The sequence below is a fragment of the Ursus maritimus genome, unplaced genomic scaffold (genome assembly GCF_017311325.1).
Source record: "Ursus maritimus isolate PB19 unplaced genomic scaffold, ASM1731132v1 scaffold_2, whole genome shotgun sequence".
In the NCBI taxonomy this organism is placed as follows: Eukaryota; Metazoa; Chordata; class Mammalia; order Carnivora; family Ursidae; genus Ursus; species Ursus maritimus.
This window is the reverse complement of record NW_024424452.1, coordinates 65,514,118-65,522,344: the sequence shown is the minus strand read 5'-3', so window position 1 is coordinate 65,522,344 and position 8,227 is coordinate 65,514,118. Positions and strand designations below refer to the sequence as shown.

Sequence of the window (8,227 nt, the reverse complement as noted above, 5' to 3'; positions counted from 1 at the left end):
AAGTGCTTACAGTGCTTGCCTCTGCAGTGTCGTCCTTCCTATGTCCTGCTGGCTGACTACACATCTGTAGAAATTCTTGGCTAGTGGACCCACTAAGAATTGAAGCTTAAACTCACTAGCACATACTTAACACTACAGCCTAAAACGAAGTATCTTACAGTATATTATACTATAGCAGTTCATCTCTAGAATAGTGCCCCCAAAAAACCCGGCCTCTACCCTTGTCCCCTCCCAAGTTGAAACTAAGGGTAACTTGCACTCACCAACAGAATGCAGGAGTTACACCATGCCAGACCAGGCTTCATTTTTTTTTTTTTTTAGATTTATTTATTTATTTGAGAGAGAGAGCGCGCACACAAAAGGGTACTCAGAAGTGTGCACTCACAAGCACCCCTGTGCACACGTGAAAGGGGTAGTAGGGGAGGGACTGCAGGGGAGGGGTGGAGGGGGAGGGACAAGCAGACTCCCTGCTTAGTATGGAGCCCACTCCTGGCTCAATCCCAATCCCATGACCATGTGAGATCATGACCTGAGCCAAAACCAAGAGTAAGGAGCTTAACTGACTGAGCCACCCAGGCGCCCCTGGGCTTCATTTTCTAAATGTCTGGTGGCTTCTGCTTCCTCCCTCCTGGAAGGCTTGTTTTTATCATTCCTAAGCCACTAAGTAGGAAGCCTGCCTACCCTGCTGGAGAGATTGCCAAGGGGCCATGTGGAAAGGAGAGGCCCTGAGACCACATGGGTAAGAGAGGCCCAACCCTGCTGACAGCCCAGTGCAGCCTCCAGATGACTCCAGCACCGGAGGCCATCTCACTGCAAAGGCATGAAAGAGACAGGAAGAACTGTCCAGCTGGGTCCCGTCAACCCAAATGCCTTCAGTTGTTGCTGTCAGCCACCAGGCTTTACAGTGGTTTCTTATGCAGTAATAGAGAACTGAAATAATTATCCAGTGAAATACCCAAAAAGGTTTTCAGCAAAGGGTCCAAGCCTTACATTAAAAACAGAACTATACTAATCACCCTAGCGAAGGCATTTCTGAGAATTCTATCCTACTTTATGGATATTTTTACATGCCTAACAACCGGAGAACCAGGCAATCGATTAGTAATTTCATTAATTAAGGTCCATTTATTTTTTCCATTTAAACTTGTTGTTTCTGCTAATCTCTTAGGACTGAATTCACTGGTTCCTATTTAGAAAACATTAACTATAACAAAAACTGTTCCTTGCACGGTAGAACTGGGACCCAGATTTCAGTCACCCTGTTCAAATTTTGACATCTATATTTGAAAGTTATTTTTTAATCCACTCATTGATTTACCAAGCATCTACATATATCTAAGATGGAAATGTATGTTAGAAAAAGATGAATTCCCACGCAAATTCATCTATATCTATTATCTATCTATTTTTTAAAATTTTTACACTTTTAATTTTTTTAAAGTCTTTATATATTTATTAGAGAGAGAGAGAGAGCACAAGCAGGGGGAGCACCAGAGGGAGAGAGAGAAGCAGGCTCCTCACTGAGTGGGGAGCCTGATGCAGGTCTTGATCCCAGGACCCTGAGATCATGACCTGAGCTGAATGTAGACACTTAAGCAACTGAGCCACCCAGGTGCCCTCTAATCTATTTCAAATGGACTCCATTGAAACAATACTTAAGATATTGGAGGGGAGGAGATAGTACTTTCCCTAAGAAGGAGCAACTGGTAACAATGATGGCCAATGACATTCTTGCTCTTCCTTGACAACTTAGGTCTACTTCTTCTTGTGTCCTCGGGAGAAAAGCTCCTCATCTTTGCTACCTATATGGGAACTCTAAGAGAGTTACCAAACATCTATCTTTTCATTACCAGTCATGGATGAAAACATATTTACAAACATATATTCTACAGGACCTTGAGAAACAGATTTTCTCCAAACTCATTAATTTCAAAGTTTAGAACAGAAAAAGTAACTGTAACTCAGTAGGAAAAAATATATAATCTAAGTTATAAAATATCTGACATAGGTTGTTCACTTAGAGCAACTCATTTTATTTCTTGATAAACTAAAGAAAGCAGGTCTTTCAGGTCAGGGTTCAACAGTGAAATTTTATTACTAACTACACTAGAGACTCACTGAATTTATCACTACATTTCTCTCTACACACCAATCCTATTTCCACACAGACCTGTCTCTGACAGGCACTTGGAGCTGAATACTAACCAAGCCTGGCCTCCTCTTACTCATCATGAGTTTTGTTTTTTGGGATGGTTTGGTGTTTGTTTTTTTTTTTTTTTCTTTTTACTCATCATGAGTTTGAGAAAAACCCGGATAAGACACATTCCTGGTTTTAGCAAAATAAGAAGTAGCAGTTTTCCAACAACTTAGTATTTTCTAAAGAGATTTGTTAATGGAAAAGGAAAATCAACATGCTACACGATAAGCAATTTGGTTCACAGAGCTTTAGATTTACACCATAATCTATGAATAAAGCACTTATCTTTAGTACATCCATTAGAAAGGAAACAGAGGGTTTAACTAACATTAAAAGTGTGCTCTGTGGAGCTATGAAATGATTTCACTTCTAAGATAAAGGATAATTATTTATTTACACCTAATTTGACTAAAAGCTAATAAGCTATATTAGGAAAAAGAAAGGAAATCTGGAAAAAAATTCAGCTGAAAATCTCTATACGTAGAGTTCTTTTATCAGATTACAATGACGGCAGAGTTTCATGAGCCCATTTAACCCATTTCCCAATATTCTTTACTCTTGTAGAATTTATGACATTCAAAGATTACATGTTAAAATTACACTATGAAAACAGTTATTATGTGAAATAGTGAGATATTGAAATCAACTATTCCAAGGAAAAGTGATACCCAAGATAGAGGTGTTTTTGCAATCACTGACTTCAGTTGATAGGATCAGAGAGGAAGAGAAGGAATTTGCAAGAACTGTGTCCTAAAACTAAGAAGGTAAGTGATATTTTTAAGTCATTTCAATAGTATATTACAAAACACTCTAAATGCTCTTCAAGTATACACATAGCAACATAATTATACACTGTAACAGACAGAGTTAATCCTGAGGAATAATAATGCTTAGATGGTTCAAACAGATGAAACCCTATTGCTCTTCAGCCCGAACAACTGCAACTGAAGGCTTTATAGTCCTTACAAAGAACACTACACCCTACATGCCGTTATCTGCTACAAACCGGATTACACAGGAGGTTCTAGTTATCATTTCCTATCCCATTGCGAATGGGCAAACTTTATCCGTCCATAACCAAGAGACAGAAAGAATACTCATTTCCCCTTCTCTCCAGAGAGGACAGTAAGAGTATTTCACACTGCATCCTGATTTCTTCTCTCCAGCACCAACCACGGCCTGAAAATAAACTTAATTATCAATACAGACCCAAATAGGACCTCTGAGTCCCAAAGCATCACGTGAACATAAGGTAAGTAAATAATATTTCTGGAGGTCCGCTATCTGAACACCAATCAGTACAATGAGCACCAAAAGTGAGTGAGCTGCTGACTGCTGGCCAATTTCAGTCTGTCTTTTTTTTTTTTTTTAAAGATTTTATTTATTTATCTGACAGAGAGAGAAACAGCCAGTGAGAGAGGGAACACAAGCAGGGGGAGTGGGAGAGGAAGAAGCAGGCTCCTAGCAGAGGAGCCTGATGTGGGGCCTGATCCCACAACGCCAGGATCACACCCTGAGCTGAAGGCAGACGCTTAACTGCTGTGCCACCCAGGCGCCCCCAATTTCAGTCTGTCTTAATCATTGTTGTAGTCCAGTTCCCCACCATTCTCTCTCCCAGCTCACCATCAGGCCTCTCTTCACCAAGGTGTTTTTGAACAAAAGACAACTATGTCCCAGTCTAGGAAGGATCATCACTTATATACAGACCGTGAATTATTCATGTCTACATTCTCCATCTGCACAGGGAGATGTGAACAAGAATTACCCCGGTGACGGGGTGGTGGAACCACTCCCCAGGCAGCGCCCAGCTGTCTCTGAGAAACCATGCAATGAGCCATACCTCCCTAGGCTGAGATACGACATGCACCGCAGTTCTTAAAACAAGCCGAGAGCAGGGCAGACAAGCAGAAAAATGAAACCACAGCGAGATAAGAGATGCATGTGTCTGTCCACACTTGACTGGGCCTCAGATAGTTCAGAAGATTGCTGTCGCTATTTACTAGGGGACTGACATCTAGGACAACCAAGATAAAAACAGCCTAATCCAAAGTCAGACAAAGCCAGCCTTGGAAATGACAATTATAACAGCGAACGGGATTAAAAGTAACGTGCAGAAACGAAAAGATCTAAAAGAAAAATCTATCATAAAAGAAAAGACCCTAACAGCCGAAAAATGTGCTGAAGTGGTTGGCGCAGGAGTGAAAGATAATCTGAATAAGAATGTCAAGGTCTTAAGAAAGCAGTGGCCTGAAAGTCATTGAGGATGTGTAGATGTTGGCAAATCAAGGAGATCAGCTATATACATTATGAAGGATACACCTGGTATGTTTTGGGCTGATAAAGAAGTAATCCTAGCCAGACTGGCAGAACACAGGTAAAATCACCAGCCAGGACAATCAGTATCCTTAACCGTAATTACTCGCAAGTACGATTATTGTAGGACAAAGGCGATGAGCAAGGCCTTGCTACTTCCAGGTCACGGTTTCTCAACCCAGCACTACTGACGTTTGCATCCGATAGTTCTTTACTGTAAGGAGCTGCATTGTGTGTGTTCAGTGGCCTCCCTGTCTTCTACCCACTGGATGCCAATAGAAACCACCCCCCCCCAACCACCACCAGTTGTGACAACTGAAAATGTCTCTGTAAATTACCAAATGTCCCCTGGGTGAAAAAATCACCCCTGGTTGAGAACCAGTGATTTAGATCAATAAAACAGCATAGCTAGGGTTCAGATTTGGGTTTTGGTTTTTTTTTCAAATTTTTATTTAATTTCTAGTTAGATAACATACAGTGCAATACTGGTTTCAGGAGTACAATTCAGCGATTCATCACTTACATACAACACCCAGTGCTCATCATGACAAGCACCCTCCTTAATACCCATCACCTATCTAGCCCATCTCCCACCCACCTCCCTCCATCAACCCTCAATTTGTTCTCTACCTTTAATTACAGCAATTGTGCTACTCGGTATTTACCCAGAGCATACAAAAAAAAAATAATAATAATAATAATAATACAGATTTGAAGGGGTAGATGCTCCCCGATGTTTATTGCGGCATTATTGACAATGTTCAGAACTGAGGAAAGACTTCCCACATTACTACATTGTAACTACAGCCACCTCTTAATGAAAAATGGGCAGGACAGTGAGCTAGTCAGCCACAGTCGTGGTGGTGGACAGAGCACAAGCCACAACCATCACTGCCAAGACTGGGCACTTCTGACCCAGGTGTTAGGAGAAAGTGTTCTAGCTGCTGGGATCAAGAACTTGAAATCATATTTAGCTTCGTACTGTTTCAAGGCCTAACACATGAAGCAATAGTTACACTTCAAAGCCATCGCTCAGAGCCACCTTAGGTGATGATCCCTGGAGATATTCTAGTGGGTCTTGATGAAGAATATCCCCCACCCGCCCACCCCCACGCAACAAGCTGCTTTGGCCAAGTGCACAAGCCCATTTCAAGCTACTTTCTCTACCTTTTGACCCTGAGAGGAGAATCACTAAGTGAAAAGGTGGAAACCCTAGGCACACACTGGGAAAGTGATCAGCGCATACATGTGTAAACATCCCAAGAGAAAATATAATTATTCTCAGTATCTCAATAGCTTGGGATTAACTTAATCCCTTTTTCTGCCCAAGAACATGAGAAAATACCCTTACAATTTAATAACACTGCACCATTGTTTTGGTTCTAAATTATTCCAGGGATGACTGTTTACTTGTAAAATGAGTTTTTACTGGCTTTTCTCTTCTGGCTGCTAAGTCCGGTCCTTTGCCTATTTTGCCTCATCAGTAGTGGGGAAGGAAAAATGGGAATCTACTACCTTTTGTTATTCTGGTAAAAGAAATGGTCGTAACAGTTAAAATTACTAAGAAAAGCCATTAAGAGCGGATAAAACAAAAAAAAATGAATATATGCCATCCACATTTTATCAGCAAAAAAATACACTCGGGTGTATACAAATTTCATTTGCGTTACCAATCCTTCTTTATGAATAGCCAAGCTATTCCATTTCTTTAATTTTGAGAAGAAGAGAGCTGTTTCAGTCTGCACTGAAATACCAAAATAATTTTCTCATTTCATGACCCCAAGTGCTTCCAGGGGCTTGATTACATTGTTGCCTGTCTTGGTCACAATGAGGCTGATAGTAAAACACACAAATAAGTAAACACTACCTGTGGAGTATGTGTGCACACACACGCGTGTTTATGCATATATGGTGTAGGTGGCAAAGAATATAAAAACATTCAGAAAACACTCAAGAAAAGCAAAAACAAAAAGAAGAACTACAAGTTTGATGAGGAAAACTGAGCAAAAGAACTTTACTTAAATTGCACACACGTTTTCTTAAGTTTATGAAAGGTCCAGATGATGTCAGCACTGGCTAACTCGGTGACTAAAGTATTGGCAAGTAAGATTAATACAGTTCTTCTACAGATGTGAGCCCTTCCCTGGAAGCGGGGAGAAAAAAAAACACTTTGCAGAATCTGGGGAGATGTGTCAATCATATATAGGTAAAATATATCAATATTATCTTCAGTTTTCTCAAACTAGGTCAATTTACAAAGAAACAATCACCCCCCAAATTATATATTTTCTTCCCATATTCAAGCTCTGTCTTTCTATGGACCTAGTTCCACTCCTTCCTCTCATTTTTATATGATAGAAATGTAACTTTTATCATTACCATCAGCGTTGGTGAAAGGGATACTAGGGATCCAGGGGTCTGAGAGAAATGCCTGCAGGGGAAACCAGGCTCTCAGGGGCATTTTGCTAACCAAGTGTGGAAGGAAGGGAGAAGAAAAAGAAAGAAATCGAAAAGTTTTTATTTTATTTTTTAAAGACGTATTTTGTTTATTTGAGAGAGAGAGAGAGAGAGAATGTGTGTGTGAGTGGGGGGGAGGGGCACAGGGAGAGAGAGACAGAGGATCTCCAGCAGACTCTGAGCTGAGCGTGGAGCCCAAGCAGGGCTCCATCTCACACCCCTGAGATCATGACCTGAGCTGAAACCAAGAGTTGGACACTTAGCTGACTGAGCCACCCAGGCACCCCAGAAATGGGAATATTTTTAGAGAAAGCATAAACTGCCCAGTTTGGCCATAAGCCCTACCATTCCCTAGTTTCTTCCATAGACTCCATCACAGATTTTGCCACCTGCTTGGGTCCTAAAGACGTAACTCTGTCACCTCTTCCAAACTTTTCCTTTTAGAGACACGGAAACAAGAATTGAAGAATAGTTTACTGACTTGCCTAAGGTGACACCGATGGTTATCACTAAAGCTACAAAAGATTTTAGTGACCTGCCTCCTAGATCCATATCCTTCTCTCTGAGTCCACCATACTCTTATGTGAATTCAGTCTAGAGCCCAGAATACCAAAATGTTGAAAGAAAAAGAGGAACTAGCATACAGAATGCATATGGAAAATAATGATATATTCTTGTCACAGTCTACATGTGTTCCATATTTCGTTATGCACCCCCAGCCAAAGGTGGTTAGGAACTAGATGGACGGGTGAGTCACATACACAGTGCTGTTGATACAACTCTACCTATAGCTAACACTGCAGCAATAAACTCGACATGATTCTGTTATTAAGAATGGGACACTGCTGGGGCGCCTGGGGGGCTTAGTCATTAAGCATCTTAAGCGTCTGCCTTCGGCTCAGGTCATGATCCCAGGACCCTGGGATCAAGCCCCACATCTCGCTCCCTGCTCGGCAGGAAGTCTGCTTCTCCCTCTCCCACTCCCCCTGCTTGTGTTCCCTCTCTTGCTGTCTCTCTGTCAAATAAATAAATAAAATCTTAAAAAAAAAAAAAGGAATGGGACACTGCTTTTTTTTTTTTTTTTAAGATTCTATTTATTTATTTGACAGAGAGAGAGACAGCCAGCGAGAGAGGGAACACAAGCAGGGGGAGTGGGGGAGGAAGAAGCAGGCTCCCAGCAGAGCAGAGAACCCACTGCAGGGCTCGATCCCAGGACCCTGGGATCACGCCCTGAGCCGAAGGCAGACACTTAACAACTGA

The 8,227-nt window shown here is 41.4% G+C and overlaps 1 protein-coding gene across 7 annotated transcripts in view; it reads right to left on the bottom strand.

Moving 5' to 3' along the window:
- SDCCAG8 (SHH signaling and ciliogenesis regulator SDCCAG8) overlaps positions 1 to 8,227 on the bottom strand; it is a 226,519-nt gene that overhangs the window by 213,948 nt on the left and 4,344 nt on the right. The gene's annotated exons all lie outside the window — the stretch shown is intronic.